General features: G+C 45.2%; 1 protein-coding gene and 1 non-coding gene across 6 annotated transcripts in view; one reads left to right on the top strand and one right to left on the bottom strand.

Moving 5' to 3' along the window:
* The window catches only part of TET3 (tet methylcytosine dioxygenase 3), a 121,576-nt gene that overhangs the window by 81,901 nt on the left and 22,581 nt on the right, over positions 1–17,094 (bottom strand). The window lies entirely within an intron of this gene.
* On the top strand, positions 8,871–8,946 carry TRNAA-GGC (transfer RNA alanine (anticodon GGC)). The gene has a single exon. It is a non-coding gene; the product is annotated as a tRNA-Ala (tRNA).

Below are 17,094 nucleotides of genomic sequence, written 5' to 3'. Positions count from 1 at the left end.
TACAAGAACCAATAACATGAAACCTGCTGGTCAGCTAAGTAGAGTCACAAATACAGTCAGACAAGAATTATAGGTTGGTTCAAAAGGTCCTCATAATAAAAAAAAAAGGGAAAGGAAAGGAGAAAGGAGAGAAAAGGAAAGGAAAGGAAAGGGGAAAAGGGAAAGGGAAAGGAAAGGGGAAAGGGGAAAGGGGAAAAGGGAAAGGGAAAGGAAAGGGGAAAAGGGAAAGGGAAAGGAAAGGGGAAAAGGGAAAGGAGGGAAAGGGAAAGGAGGGAAAGGGAAAGGGAAAGAGAAGGGGGAAAAGGGAAAGGGAAAGGAAAGGGGAAAGGGGAAAGGGGAAAAGGGAAAGGGAAAGGAAAGGGGAAAAGGGAAAGGGAAAGGAAAGGGGAAAAGGGAAAGGAGGGAAAGGGAAAGGAGGGAAAGGGAAAGGGAAAGAGAAGGGGGAAAAGGGAAAGGGAAAGGGAAAGGAAAGGGGAAGGGGAAGGAAAGGAAAGGAAAGGGGGAAAGGGAAAGGGAAAGGAAAGGGGAAAAGGGAAAGGAAAGGGGAAAAGGGAAAGGAAAGGGGAAAAGGGAAAGGAAAGGGGAAAAGGGAAAGGAAAGGGGAAAAGGGAAAGGAAAGGGGAAAAGGGAAAGGAAAGGGGAAAAGGGAAAGGAAAGGGGAAAAGGGAAAGGAAAGGGGAAAAGGGAAAGGAAAGGAAAGGGGAAAAGAAAGGGAAAGGGAAAGGAAAGGGGAAGGGGAAGGAAAGGAAAGGAAAGGGGAAAAGGGAAAGGGAAAGGAAAGGGGAAAAGGGAAAGGGAAGGGGAAGGGGGAAAAGGGAAAGGGAAGGGGAAGGGGGAAAAGGGAAGGGGAAGGGGGAAAAGGGAAAGGGAAGGGGAAGGAAAGGGAAGGAAAGGGAAGGGAAGGGAAGGAAAGGAAAGGAAAGGAAAGGAAAGGAAAGGAAAGGAAAGGAAAGGAAAGGAAAGGAAAGGAAAAGTTGGTGATGGGAGTTCACAAGAGATTCAGTAAAATAAAAACAAAGACAAGAATATGTATGAAGGAATTAGCATACCCTTAAAAAGATAAATGCAAACCATTTTGTTGAAAAAAGTGAATCATTTGTTAAAACCCACAATACAAGAGGTGGTTGATGCTGCAAAATAACCTTACAGTTAATTATCTCTTAAGCGACCCCCCTTGTAATGCGAGTGACCTCTCCAGAACCTGCCCTGGAGGGCTGGGACAGGTGAGCAGGTGACCTGCCTACTTTGGCAGAGCCTAGGGACATATCCCAGGCTCCTACTTCTGGCTTGAAATGAACAAGTCCCAGCCACTAACCTTCAAACTGCCAAGGGGGGTTAATGGCCACACTTCCAACCCGTGGGTGTCACACCTCAGAAAGCAGCAGCCAGGCCCCACCCAAGGCAGTGATCCTTGTTCCCCAACCCCATTCTCAAGGGAGAGGCAGTGGCTAGACCAGTTCTAAAGTCCCTCTCTCCCCAGCTATGGCCTTGATCCCCAGCCAACACCTAACCAGCAAGGGAAGGGGTGGAGGTGGATGCTGTGGCCTGGCACTGCAGAGGGGCAAAGGGAAGGGTAGGAGAAGGCAGTTCCCTGGGGAACTGGGCCTGCCCCACCTCTGCCTGAGGGGCTGGCTGATGATAAAGACCTAGGAGCTAAGTGCTCACCAGGGAGCTAAGGGGAGTGGTGGGAGGAAGTGTAAGTAGGAGAGCACTTCAGCACTGAGACCAGATTCATAGCCCCAGCTCTTTTAAAACTGATTTGCTGTAAGCCCTGGACAAGTCATTTCACCTATCTGGGCCTCAGATCCCTCATCTGCTTTTTAAAAATTATTTTTAAATCTCAGGAAAAGCTGAGGCTCTGCTCCAGTGTAAAGGAGATAAAGCCTGACCATTGAATACATGTGATCCTTGAATTTTTCTCCTACAGAAGAGTCTGTGACAATGGACAAAATTTGAATGAGGTCTGTAAATTGTGAGATTAGGGTTCATAGGTCTATAGAAGTCTGAAGTGGGGCTGTACCCATGTGAACTTCCTGATTTTGATCACTGCTTTGGTTACTCATGTGAGTTTAGAAAGTCCATACTCAAGTATTTAGAAGTATGGGGCATCACATCTGCTACCTGCTTTCAAATGGTTCAAATAAAAATTATAGAGAGACAGAAAAGAATAAAACAAATGTAGTAAAATGTTACTATTTGGGAATCTGAGTGAAGAGAGAATTCTTTGTACTATTCTTGCAACTTTTCTGAAACTCTGAAATTATGCCAAAATTAAAAAAAAAATGTTTTAAGAGTTATGTTACTAGATGATCTCGAAGACTTCCAGTTTCTGTGAAACAGTAACACTATCCTCATCTTACAGATGAGAAACAGGAAGCAGGATAAGGATGGCTCAGCAGCAGCAGGAGGGCTCTGGAACTCAGGGGCTCTGACTCAGGCCCCAGCTCTCCCCCAACCCCCAGCTCTTCCAATCACCGCGGACAGTGAGTCCCAGGCACCACCCCAGGCCCTGGACAGAACAGAAGAGTAACAGGCAAGTAAGAGAGGCCATCTGGACAGTGTCCAGCTGGCTGTCATCAGGAGAGGACAACAGTCTCAGAACAGGGACCACCCCGCTCTTCTCCCAAGACCCCTGTCCTCCACCTGCAGAGGTGCATACCCCAGAAGGAAAGGCGAAGCTTCAGTTACACACACACACAGGCTCCGCCAGGACATGCAGGACCACGTGGTGCACAGAGTCACAGCCTGGAATGACCTGGGCAAGCCCTCTCTACCCAAGAGAAACACAACATCTGGAAATCCTAAGTAAGCCTCCTAAATCACTCCAGGGTCAAGGGGGAATAAAATCAAAATCACAATTATGTTTATTTCCAATCTGTTTACACTAGCTGTACTTGCTATGGTAAGTACATACTTTAAATATGATTAATATGTAAACTGATATGAGTATAAAAATACAGTTGTTTCTGCGGGGGGGGGGGAGTCACACTGATCTGAAGATTAATATCAGTATCAATGAAAACTATTAACAGAGGAAAAAAGTCATGCTTCTAAAATACTTCTTTTACATAGGAAGGGGGAAAAATGAAGGTTTCAATCCAAGAAGCTAATAAAAATTAAGAAAGGCAGGAAGAAGGAATCAGCAGAGAGAAAGACAGAAATATTTGCTAGAAAATTAAATCTAACAGCATTTATAAATAAATCTAAGAGGTGGCTCTCCAAAAGACCATTCAAATAAACTTCTGGCAAGGATGAGCATCTTACATACAAAAAAACCCACCATAAATAAACAGTATTAGAAATGTGAAAAGGGCCTGGCCTGTGGTGGCACAGTGAACAGAGCATCAGCTTGGAAGGCTGAGGTCTCTGGTTCAAAACCCTGGGCCTTCTCATTCCCCCTTTTCTAAAATCAATCAATAAATCTTAAGGAAAAAATAAAGAAATATGAAAAGGAAAATAATAATTGCCAATAAATAAGACCTGAAGTTCATTACTAAACACTTTGAAAATATGGATAAAAGGAAAATTTTCTAGAAAAACTTATTCAAGAAGTAGAAATATTGAAACTACCAATCATCAGAGAAGTAGAAATTTGTCCAAGAACTACTCCCCAGAAAGGGCACCAAGCCCAGTCATTCTATATTACATTATTTTTCTAACTCAAAAAAAAAAAATGTCGATCTGTTTTATTCTTTCACTGAATCCTCCCAGAGCCTCTAAAGGTAAGCACTGTCTTGCCGTTGTATCGACAGGGGACCCAAGAGTTCAGAAGAGCCAAGGCATTGAATCCAAGTCACCCAGCCAGACATGGCCATGCTGGGACTCATTTCCACAGCCCGACATCTCCAGGGTATAACCCAGGAAACCCTGGGTTCCAAATGCTCCTCAAGTACCGCTATAATCAACCATGTTTGGAAGCTTCTGGCCCCTTGCTACTTAAGGTGTGGTCCAGTGACCAGCAGCATCAGCATCACCTAAGAGCTTATCACAAATGCTAGACCTGCTGAATTGGACAATAGATCATAAAGAGAGTCCTAGGTGGTTTAGATGAATATTAAAATGTGAGACGTACTAGTCTGGTCTATAATGGTCCAATCGCTTTCAATTCCTCTTAAATTTACAAAAGCAGTGCCTGTTTTATTTGGCAACCCACCCCCAAATCAACTGGATAAACCATTAGAACTAGATGTGATCATATAAATGCATTAAAAAGTTTTCGCAAAATAAAACCAAAACCTTAAAAAATTAAACGATATTTATAATATCTGCCAAGGTATGGTAAAGAGTTAATACCACTAACATATAAACTATAAACTTCTCTTATGAATTCATAAAGAAAATCACATGAAAGAAAAATAGGCAAAGCAAATCAAAATATACTCACAAAGAAATGTAGACCACCACTGAACAGAGCAATAAAGGATCGCCAATGAAAACATTTTATACCAATTTAAAATAAATCATTTTTATAATAAACATATTATTTTGATAACCAGGGGGGGAAATAAACATTTAAAAAAATTAAGTATATATAACTATTCTAGAAAGACCAAAATACTAACAGGAGTTGAGTGGTAAAATTATGGATGTTTTCTTTTCTATATTTGCTTACACAAGCTTCCTGATTTTTCTGCAATGAATTTGCATTCTTTGTAATACACAACAACAAAATGTTTATTTCCTATAGTTTAATCTTATCTGAAGTTGAACAGCTTTTACACTTAGTCTCTCTTAGTTTTTCCCACGTATTTGCACAGTTCCTGGCCTTGCCACAAACCATGGCAGCACTAAAGACACATCTTTTCAGTCTTCACCACGCATCGGGAACCCCAAATAAGCATAGCCCCTTTTACATTACTCCACAGACCGACGGTTTTCAAACTCCAGTGGGCAGAGGAATCACCTACAGACAGCTGTCTACAGATGTAGATTCCTAGGTCCCACCCCCAGAGATCAACCCTGAGTGTCCATGACTGTTCCCAGCCTTTTGAGAGCCCCCCCCCATAACACTATGAGGGGGAGGGTGAATGTAGGAAAGGAGAAAACTAACTGGTTCAGAAGTTAAGTGAATGAGGGTCTTAAGGGCCGGCAGGGGACAGTGGTCCTTCCACCCACCTGGCCATGTGCCCATGTGCACTCGCAGGCTCTGGTCAGCGCCTCTGCTCCTGAAAAGAGGGCAACAAGTGAGCGCGGGGGAAGGGGGGGGCGGGAAGGCTTTCTCCGCCAGGTGAGCTAAGGCCCTGAGCAGTCCCGCATCGCAGCTTCACTGCCAGAGCTTGCTCTGCTCGGAGAGAAGTCGTTTGGAACAACTCCATGGGATCACAGAGCTCCATCTGCCGGAGTCTCTGCTAGGCACCCTGAGAAGGCAGCTCCTCCAGAGCTGGCAGAGACACTGCCGTGGCTGCCATGAGGGGCTCAAGGGCTTGGCACTTTGCAGGCGGCCCCACAGAAACTGTCCCCTGAGCTGCTTCCCAACCCCAGGTGGACACTAGGAAAGGGAGTAAAACACAAATGGGGTAGGGGCCCAGCCTCTTGGGTGTACGTTGGTTCCTCTGCTGCCCTGAGCATTGAAGGGTAGGAGAGCACAGACCACGGACTAAATGGGACAGTTCATGGCCAAACACAACCCAGTGACACACTGAACCAGATGCATGAGGACCTTTATGGAGTGACAGGGAAGCGGCTCATAGCCCACCTCTGATTGGTAGTTCTTTTATACACACACAGCCACGTGGATCCCCTTTCCTCACCTTTGTTCTAGGCAGGACTCCTGACCTCTCCTTAAGAGCAGCCAAAATCCTCACATCTCCAGGTCCGAGCCCCTGTGCCCCAGAGGTGATCAGGTCCCTTGTTCATGAGTCCTGATGGACCGGACCCGGCCTTCCTAGGCAGGTGGAGATCTCCATCTCCATCCTAACTCTTGTGGCAGCAGAGACAGGGTACCTGCAGGATGGTACCCTGTCTTTCATCCCCCAATAACAAGTACAAGCTTAAAATGCAAACACAATGAGGATCAGCACAATGATAGGAATAAACATCACCTAGAGATCACTTGGGGGGTGGGGACGCCACAGACTCTGGAGAACAGCAGGGTGAAGGAGAAATCAAGCAGCTACCTTTGAGAAAGAAGACGAGGCACACAAACGTCTTTTTGAGGCACATAAAAAGATGTGGAGCTAATGTCACCAGCAGTCTTTACAAGCTCTGCTTCAGACTGGATGACTCCTCGTCCCTACAAAGCAGCTGCAGGTAAGTCTGTGCTGCCTTCAGGTATCTGGGAACCAAGAAGGCAGCTCTCCCTACTAGTTAGTACTAATGAGGGTTAATGACAAGTGGGCTGTCAGTCCCAGGGTAATTATGAAGTATCAGATCAGAGGGCTCCTCCCTGATGTGGGCCTGTGGGGAAATGACCCAGGACCTTGTTTTTACTGTGGGAGCAGGGCAGGTGCCCCATCTCTGTTGTCTGGCTCACGGTTCCCAGGCTTGGAGCCAGAGCCGCTTTAGATTCTGCTCCTTGCACTGGCCTAGGCTGTCACACTGGGGAGGTGAAGCTCATTGTCTCTCTCATCAATCTGATCCCACAGCATTTATTTTAAAAGGATTTACTGCATGCTAAGGCTTTGCGCCAGGTACTGGGGAATGAAATTGAGTAAGATGAGCACCTCACTAACTAGGAACACATACCAGACCCTCAAGTATTGTTACGGAGGTACAGACAATGCACATGGGGTTGGAGGGGACAAGGGACTGCTTGAGCCCAGAGATAGCATCACACAGCTGCCGACAACCAGAGCATTTCTAATCTACCTGCAGTAACAGGTTAAAAAGTGTAACAGAAAAGATCCCAGTCATTGCAGCAGCAACAATACCCACAACATCCTAGGAATGAATGCTATGAGAGATGTGGGGGAACCATACAAAGAAAACTCTAAAACTCTGATGGACACATAAAAAGACTAGAATAAACAGAAAGATATACTTCCCATTTCCTGTATGGGAAGACTCATTATAAAGTTGTCCATTCTGCACCAAATAATCTATAAATTCCATCTGATTGCAATAGAAAAATCCAAACAGTTTCAACTGAACTTGACAAGTTGTTTATAGGCTTATTTGGACAGGGAAATGTAAAAGAAAAACCAAAAAGATGTTATGGAAAAAATGAGGGTTTTGAGTTTTTTGACCCAAACTGTTATATAAAAACTGCAGTAATTAAAACAATGAAATAAAATACAGAATCAGATAAACAATTCAATGGAACTGAAGAAAAGCCCTTAAAAACCATGAATATATGAATATTTATAATATGCTTAAGGTAGAATTATAAACCTTTTGAGAAACAATAAATATTTGACAAATAGACTGGACATAATAAGTCTTCCATTTGGGAAGAATTCAACCCCTATTCTTGCACCATATACAAAATAAGTCTCAGCTTAGAGATCTAAGTATCTAAAATAAAACCACAAAATAAAAACTTGGGTGCTAACATATATTGATAAATTCTAACTGTATAAAAATCAAATTTCCAGGCCTGACCTGTTGTGGCGCAGTGGGGTAAAGCGTCGACCTGGAATGCTGAGGTCGCCGGTTCGAAACCTTGGGCTTGCCTGGTCAAGGCACATATGGGAGTTGATGCTTCCTGCTCCTCCCCCTTCCCTCTCTCTCTCTCTCTCTCTCTCCCCCCTCTCTCTAAAAATCAATAAATAAAATATTTTTTAAAAAATACAATCTAATTAAAAGTCGGTAATGGGGCCCTGGCCAGTTGGCTCAGTGGCAGAGCATTGGCCCAGCATGTGGATGTCCTGGGTTCAATTTTTGGTTAGGGCACACAGGAGAAGCGCCCATCTGCTTCTCCATCCCTCTCCCTATCACTTCTCTCTCTGTCTCTCTCTCTCTTCCTCTCCAACAGCCATGGCCCGATTGGAGCAAGTTGGCTCCAGGTGCTAAGGAAGGCTCCATGGATTCTGCCTTGGGCACTAAGAATAGCTCAGTTGCTCAGCAATGAGCAATGCCCCAGATGGGCAGAGCATCAACCCATAGAGGGTTGCCAGGTGGATCCTGGGCGGGGCGCATGCAGGAATCTGTCTCTGCCTCCCCTTCTCTCACTAAATTAAAAAAAAAGTGGGTAATGGATATAATATGTAATACACAGAATGCAAAATTGTGTTCACATTTAAAATATTCTTGCCTGAGCCTGACCAGGTGGTGGCGCAGTGGATAGAGCGTCGGACTGGGATGCGGAAGGACCCAGGTTCGAGACCCCGAGGTCGCCAGCTTGAGCGCGGGCTCATCTGGCTTGAGCAAAAAAGTTCACCAGCTTGGACCCAAGGTTGCTGGCTCCAGCGGGGGGTTACTCGGTCTGCTGAAGGCCCGCGGTCAAGGCACATGAGAAAGCAATCAATGAACAACTAAGAAGTCGCAACGTGCAACGAAAAACTAATGATTGATGCTTCTCATCTCTCTCCATTCCTGTCTGTCTGTCCCTGTCTATCTCAGCCTCTGTAAAAAAAAAAAAATTCTTGCCTGACCCGTGGTGGTGCAGTGGATAAAGTGTCGACCTGGAACACTGAGGTCACCAGTTCAAAACCCTGCACTTGTCTTGTTAAGGCACACGTGGGAGTTGATGCTTCCTGCTTCTCCCCCCTTCTCTCTCTCTCACTCTCACTCTCTCTCCTCTCTAAAATGAGTTTAAAAAAATGAATAAAATATTCTCAAGTTCACTAATAAAAGATATCAAAATAATGAGATATCCTTTTTGCCTACCAAATTGGCAAAATTAAGAACTGGTGATTCCTCATTCAATGTAGGTGGGACAGCTACCTTCTGGGAGGGCAATTTGGTAATGTCAATTAAAATTTCACTTGTAGGCCCTGGCCGGTTGGCTCAGTGGTAGAGCGTCGGCCTGGCATGCGGAAGTCCCGGGTTCGATTCCCGGCCAGGGCACACAGGAGAGGCGCCCATCTGCTTCTCCACCCCTCCCCCTCTCCTTCCTCTCTGTCTCTCTCTTCCCCTCCCGCAGCCGAGGCTCCACTGGAGCAAAGATGGTCCGGGCGCTGGGGATGGCTCCTTGGCCTCTGCCCCAGGCTCTAGAGTGGCTCTGGTCTAGAGTGGCTCTGGTCGCAACAGAGCGACGCCCTGGAGGGGCAGAGCATCGCCCCCTGGTGGGCAGAGCGTCGCCCCTGGTGGGCGTGCCAGGTGGATCCCGGTTGGGCGCATGCGGGAGTCAGTCTGACTGTCTCTCCCCGTTTCCAGCTTCAGAAAAATACAAAAAAAAATTTCACTTGTATGATTTTGTCCTATACAATTACTTAAACAGATAACAAAAAAATGTATTTTCATATGTATGTAAATTACATCACTTATAATTGTAAAAGTCCATCAACAGGAAATAAAGTATAATAAACCTATAAAATTTTTTAAATCCTTAGCCATTTAAAAGACTAAGATAAATATACTGGCACGGAAAGATATCCTCAAAATATTAATGACCAACTAAAAGAATACCAGAATAAAAAAAGTATTTTACAAACACATTTCTGTGAGAAAGATAGTAAGTTCATGTATTCGTTTTAAAGTCTGGGAAGACATGTATAAATTGTGCATAAAGATTACACCAGGATAGGGAAGATATAGAGATTTTTTGGGTTTCTTATTTATATACTTTTATATTATTTGATTTCTTTAAATAAACATGTATTACTTTCGTTTAAAGTCCAAAAGTTTATTTTTCATTTTGGAGAAAGAAAAAAATAGTGCTGTTGGTTTCTAGGTTGAGCTCAAAATCCATCTGTTCTCTGTTCCCCCTGCTCCATACTTTTCCCCTAGTCTTTACTGCTCTTTACAGAGTCAAGATGAAGGGCAAAAAAAATCTAACCCTCAAGGTACTGCACATTCTCCCTTGAGAGTGACCTATGGGCCAAGCCATTTTTCTGTGGGCTTGAACAAGTTAGTGATAGGGTGCAGAGGGTGTCCCCGCCACACCAGGCCCTGCTGGATGGACCCAGAGAGGGCAGACTGTGCCTTCCCCCTGGACTCATTGCTGTGTTACACCCTGCACTCTGAGGGGGATACAGACATGGATTTTTAGTGGAGCGCTGGAGGCTGTGCCCAAGAGATGCCGCCCTTTTATTCCTGGCATTGTGATCTCTTTCTTCTCCTACTATCCTCTCCATCCTAGGACACTGTTCCCAGATTTAGAGCCACCAATTGGGTCATATCTTCTAGAGGTTCACGAAAGACACAGGGAGGAAGAACAAACCTGCAGCCTAGGCCAGCTCAGCTAGGCCCTGAGCGCTGAGTCAAATGTTGCCCTCCTACTCCTCTCACTGCCCTTAGCTTCTAGCTTCCTTTCCTCTGGTGCCAATGTGTGAGGCTTTTCTAAACACAACTAAAATCTCCATTTGAGCTTGGGAGATGTTCTGGTCCTAGGCAATAAATTGAAACTGATTTTGCTTAGATTACAAAAAAGTTTCCGCAGGTCCTGGTTGCTAAGCTGGTAAGCAATTACTAGATTCCTATCTAAGGGGTTAGAGACAAGACCCTGAAGAGTAACCAAGCACTACATTCTCTAGCCTTGTATTGTCCCAAGTACAAGGATTCTCCATGGAGCTCTAGTAGGGAGGAAGGGGATCAGAGTAAATCAGGACTTGACTTTCACAGGGTAGGTATGCCATCAGCATCTCCCCATCAGCTTAAAACGACCCTGGACAATGAGGCCGAAGTAGAACTTAGAGAAAAAGCCATACAGTGTATTGTTAAATGTATTTGTGATCAAAGAAAAAAAAGTACAAAAAATAGAGTGTCCTAAGGATCACCCTGAGTAGCTAGAAAAAGTGCATGCCAAATGAATCCAAGGAGAAGATATAAACACTAAAGCAGAAATGCTTTAGAAAACAGAAAGCACAACTGACAAATCTATGTGCTTTTAAATCACAGAAAACTCTGGCAAAGCTAATGAAGGAAAGGAAAAAAAACTGATGCACATTAGAAATTAAGAAAGCAAAAAAAAAATCAGATACTAAGGGAACTGAAAAGCAGTAACTATATATACATTATGCTAATAAATTTGAAAATAGCTCACTTCCATGGGAAACAGAAAGTAAACATTTTATATCAATAGCCATAGGAAAAAACAAATCAGAAAGCTGCAAAGATCCACCTCTCAAAATAGGCAGCAGGCTCAGACAGTTTCACCAGCAGATTTACTTTTAAATCCTTACAGAATTATTATTATCATTGGTTTTTTTTGTTTGTTTTTTTATTTTAGTGAGAGGAGGGGAGGCACAGACAAACTCCTGCACACACCCTGACCAAGACCCACCAGGCAAGCCCACTAGGGGGGTGATGCTCTGCCCATCTGAGACCCTTGCTCTGTTGCAACCGGAGCCATTTTCTAGCACCTGAGGCAGAGGCCATAGATCCATCCTCAGCGCTGGGGGTCAACTCACTCCAATTGAGCCATGGCTGGAGGAGGGGAGAAGAGAGAGAGAGAAAAAAAAGAAAGAGAAGCAAGAGGGGAGGGGTAGAGAAGCAGATGGGCTTTTCTCCTGTATGCCCTGACCAGGAATCTAATCCAGGACATCCACACATTGGGCCAACGCTCTATCATTGAGTCAACGAGCCAGGACTTTACGGAATTATTTAAAATGTATTATTTAGCCTGACTCTGGTGATGCAGTGAATAAAGCATTGACCGGGAATGCTGAGGTCCCCAGTTCAAAACCCTGGGCTTGCATGGGCAAGGTACATATGGAAGTTGATGGTTCCTGCTCCTTCCCCCTCTTTCTCTCTCTCTCTAAAAATGAATAAATAAAAAAGAAAAAAATAAACTGTATTATTTACATTATTCCACAGTATAAAGAAAAATAAAACTTCGCTACCCATTATGTGAAGTTACTATTACTCTAATACCAACATCTGACAATGAAAACATAGAGGAAAATTATAGGTCAATCTCATTAACAAATATAGATGCAAAACTCTCACATTAATAATTCAAATTAAACAGCATGTTAAAAAAAATACCCCATTACCAAGCACATTCAAAGAATGCAAAAATAGTTCAATATTAAGAAATGTATTGACACAATTCATTTTAAGAGGCCAAGAAGAATATAATTTCATCTTCAAACCATGCTCTCATGAGAAGTAAGGCAGCGAACAATGAAAACTTTGCACTCTGACCCTGACACCCCACACATAGTAAGCGCTCAACAAAGAGCATTACAGCCTGTCATTATGTAGGGAAAAGTGGGCTCCAATCCTACGTGACTCCATTTTTATAAACAGCACAAAACATGCAAAGAATCAAGTCTGGAGGGATGTTCCAGGTAACAGTGGTTAACTGGGTTGGGAAACATTGGGTCAATTCCTCCCATTGTGTCTATTTCTATTTCCTAATTTTTCCAAAGAAGATGTACTACCTGTATAGTAATAATTAAAAAAATAAAAAAATAAAAAAACCAAAAATGAAATCGGTATTTGGATTTAGCCAAGAGGAGTGGCAAGCCTGAAGGCCCAAGTGGAAAAGGAACTAAAGGTGACAGGGAAGAGTAACACTGGATGGGGCTCGCAGGGTTCCTCTGCCTTGCACACTATGGCTGTGAAACACCACTCAGCTTCAAGAACACCCACACACAGGCCCCGTCTGGGTAGCTCAGCTGATTAGAGCATCATCCCAGAACACCAAAAATGCGAGTTCAATCCCTGGTTAGGGCACATTCAAGAGTCAACCAACGTGTGCACAAGCAGAATAACAAAATCGATGACTAAAATCAATGAAACAAAACAAAAAAAAGAACACCACAAACATGTCAAAAGATGTTTCTGGCAGAGGACAAGCTAAAGCCTTCTAGGCCCCACACCAGCACACTGCTCTACCACGCAGAGCCTGACAAGACTGTGCCCAAAGGCCACAGACATTCTGCACAATGGGAATGCGGTGAGGGTACCCATTGCTTGATCTACATGCTGGTTACACTGATGTGCTTACTTTGTGAAAACTCACCAATATGTGCACAGAGGTGCTTTTCCTATGTGTATACTATACTTCAGTAAAATTTTTTTAAGTAATTAAAAAGCGAGAGAACACTGAGTTTCTTTCATCTGCTACAGTTTTCCTGGTTTTAGTAAATCTGAACTCATGGATCAGTCTCATGAAACAGAACATTCAACCTAGTATTATATCTGACAGATCTCATTGTCTTAATTCTTCCAGATTCTGTATTGATTATCAGTAAAGTTATTAACATGAGAAAAAAACTCTGGGGCAACCCAGGGGTACAGGAGACACAGAGAAAGTCTAACTGGAGGGCAGTGGCTTCTCAATCCTGAGGGCACATTCGGATTACCTGGGGAGCTCTGCAAAATGCTGGGGCCCAGGATCCACTCCAGACCAATTAAATTACATCAGACTCTCTGGGGCGTGGGCCCAGGCATTGATATTTTCTTTTTTAAAGACTCCCAGATGATTTAAAATGCAGTGGGACTGAAAACCACTAAACTAGTTGAACCAGAGGGACTGGCCACTGGGAACTCTCCAGGCAAGTTGAAGCGCGCAGGGCCCTTGCCCACCCCGGTGGAGGCTGTGGGGATGGGAACCAGTGTTTAGGTCTGAAGTGCCCTGGCAACCACCAGCGGCCTCCTCCACATCTCTCTTTCCCTGACCTCAGGCAGAGACACAGTGGGGAACAGTGCCCTCCATAGGGAGGAGGAAGCCTCTGGAAAGTGTGGGGGAGGGGCTTCCCAAGGCTTGGGCACAGAACCCTGGGCTCCGGCTCCCAGCGGGTGTTCAGACTGCTCTGGACCACTTGCCAGTACAACCCCAAGACATACACCACTCCAACCACACAGCCCCAGAGCTAAGCCCTAACTACTACCCAGGGTCCAAATGACACCACTGGGAATCCACAGCTAGGAAACAGGAAACCAAGGAGAAATAATAGTGGGAAAAAAGGCCACAGGGCAGAGGTCAGCATATAGCTCAATCATCAGATAGGACCTGGCTCAGAGACAAATGATAGTGCTAGTGAAGAGGGGGATGCCACATGGCCCACTTGCCCAGAGCCTCCAATACTAACATCTGGGGTCTCCACGTCACCCTCATCCTGCACCCACTCTACACCTCTCATGTGACAATAACCCACGGGTCTGACCCAGCAGGTGGCTATCTTGGCCTGGAAGCCCTACAGCATTTTACATGCTCCTAGATAATTCTGACACTAAGAGCCCCTAAAGGAGCCCATGCCCCACAAAGGAGTGCCCTCAGAGGCCCTCTCTGCTCAGCCTAGAACTCAGAGCTGAGCTCAAAGCAAGGGTGACGGTAGGGATGGGCTGAGGCCAGGAAGTGTCCTAAGATGGAGAGCACAGAAAGAGGAGAGAGAGAAATCATAGTTCCAGGGAAACAGGTGGCATCTCTTGGGCACAGCCTCCAGTACTCCACTGAAAACCGAGTTCTGCATCCCCGCGTGCAATGTGTAGGGCAACAATGAGCCCAACTGGGAAGGCACAGTCTCCCCTCCGTGATCCAGCAGAGAACCTGGGGCAGGCAGGGGGCACTCTGCACCCCATCCTGAACTTGTTCAAGTCAGCAGGAAAGTGGCTTGGCCCAGAGGTCCCACTTAACGGAGAAGGTGCGGCAGAAGACAGTCTGCCCGGGAATCCAGCCTGGGCTCTCAGCACAAGCCTTCCCAGGGTGTTGGCCTCTGCCAGGCGTCACTAGCCTCCCTGGTTCTTTCCCCTTCTGCAGAGTGGCCAGTAGAACTCAGAGATGGACCTTCCTAACGTACAGGAAGGTATACTGGCAGGAACAGGCTCCTTCCGTAAACACCACCTGCTTAGCAGGCCCGGGACCCAGGCCCACAGGCTGAGAGCAGGCTCCTGGAGACGGAAGGCTTGGGGAGGGGGTAGCGATACTTCAGAGAAAGTGAAGCAGGAAAACTCAGTCAACAGGGTAGGGAGGTTAGGAGCTCACTGTCAGGGACAAGTTGCAAACCCTTTGTAATGTCTTTGTTTCCTTCGCAAAGCCCATGGGGTTAGGATTACACTGAAAAATGCTTGGAGGCGGGGTTGGGAAATCCAATTACTTAAGCACCAAGGGCACAAGAGTTCCAGGCCACAGAGGTAACCAGGATTTACTCAGACCTTAATCTTACTGTCCTTGGGATGTCTGTCTTTTAAGAAATATTTTTGTGGCATGACTCTGTTACCTACCCTTGTGCCCTCCTCCCCATTCTCCTCCAAGATGAGGCAACCAGGCTAGAAGGCAATTACAATAGTTATCTTTATTTTTTTGTCTAATCTCAAGCATCTTATATAAAAAGGTCAAATATATTCAGCAGAAAAAAACTCTGTGGGGGAGAATTGGGATAAAGTGGGAAGAAGATGCTCGAATTCATGCCATCAAAAATACCGGGATATCTGTGCTTGCAGACAGACACCAGGGCCAAGTTTGCAATCGGCCCTCAGAGAAAAGGGCTCTACCTCTAGATTACTGAGAGCCGCCGAACAGGAAAAGCTCAAAAGTCAGGGTACCCCGCCTGAGGCAACGGAGCTTTAGGTGTCTTGCAAGGCTCAGGTCCACTCTGTATCTACCAGAGACCTGGCCTCCCCTTTGACTGTCCTCTCTAAGTCATGAAGTTCACATGCTCGCACCCACATACGCACTCCCGCAGAGTCCTCAGGGGTTTGCAGGTTCTGACACTTCTCCATCAGAACCTGAGACCTGCAGAGACGAAAGGGCAAACAGGAGGCATCCTTCGCTAAAGAAGCTGAGCCTCAGGTGAACCTTTTGAGAGACTGAGAGAATCTCTGGGGTAGAAAGATCTCAGCTCTTCCAAGTGGTGCTCTGTCCCCAAGATGGACAACACAGAGTGAGGGGAAGGCACGTCCAGAAAGGGGTGGAATGATCACAACACAGACCCTCCGCTCTCCCAGAACTGAAGTTCAAAAGCAGAGCTGTTCACAGTATGGCCCGTAAACTAAATACTTATCACTAGTGCACCACAACATAAACACAGGAGCCAACTGCAGGCCTTTAAAAGGCAACATGGGGATTTGAACCTGCACTGACAGGTAAGAGCAACTCTCTGGACTCGCCTACTTTGATGGCTCAAAGACCAATCTGGATAGTGCTGAACTTGCAGGCCATGCGTGGCACAAGCTGTGAACTGCTTGTACAAAGTAGGACAATGTATTGGTCTGTAACATTTTGGAAATTAAGAAAGAAAAGAAAAAAAAACTGGCCCTCTGCCACATTTAGTTTGAGAAAAAATAATTTTGGAAGGCAACCCCTTCAACTTTACAGAGGAAACTGAAGACCAGAAATATTAAGTGGCCTCTCCACAACTAATGACAGAACCCAACAGCAGGAGAGCTGGGAAGGGAGAGGAAAAGACAGGAGATAACTAACTGCACTTTCTTTCCCGCTCTCCTGGTCTCAGCCAGGTCTTCAGAGGAGCCCTCCTCACCCCCAAGCTGCAGGGCCCACACACAGCACACAGAAGGCAACCTGGTTCCAGATAAAATGCCCGGCACAGTGTTTCTATCCAGCCTTACCTGAATCGCAAACCCAACACATCTAACACCAAGACTTTCCTTTCAAAACTAAGCTCTCTTCCCAGCTGTTCTACTTCTGACCCCACTACCCTCATCTGTAATTGCCAGATCCCAGAAACACTAATTTATTGAAAACATGGCTTGGAGGTTGATTCTTCCTTCAAAGTCCTCTAAGGTCCACAGAGCCAGTGATGAAAACAAAGGTAAAGTGCTAGACTAGGCACAGTATGGGACGAGGGTTTGGTCTGCCCAGTGCGACTTCATAGCCCCAAACACAAAGATCAAAAGCCTTCACTGCATAAAAAACAAAAATTGTCAATGCTGATTTGTCCACATAGAGTTATGAATTTAGGTAGTTCAGTCAATGTCTCCTGCTTCCTGTGGTATTGTCAAGATAAAATAATAATGGTTTCTCTTATTTTTAAGGACCCAATACTGTACCTGGAACACATTAAATGTTCAGTACACACTGAAAGACAAAGGGAGGAAGAAAGGAGGAAGAAAGTGAATGGGATGGGGTCATAGTACTGAGTAGCA

The sequence above is a fragment of the Saccopteryx bilineata genome, chromosome 3 (genome assembly GCF_036850765.1).
Source record: "Saccopteryx bilineata isolate mSacBil1 chromosome 3, mSacBil1_pri_phased_curated, whole genome shotgun sequence".
Taxonomy (NCBI): domain Eukaryota; kingdom Metazoa; phylum Chordata; class Mammalia; order Chiroptera; family Emballonuridae; genus Saccopteryx; species Saccopteryx bilineata.
The sequence above is the reverse complement of the archived record's forward strand: the minus strand, read 5'-3'. Positions and strand labels throughout refer to the sequence as shown.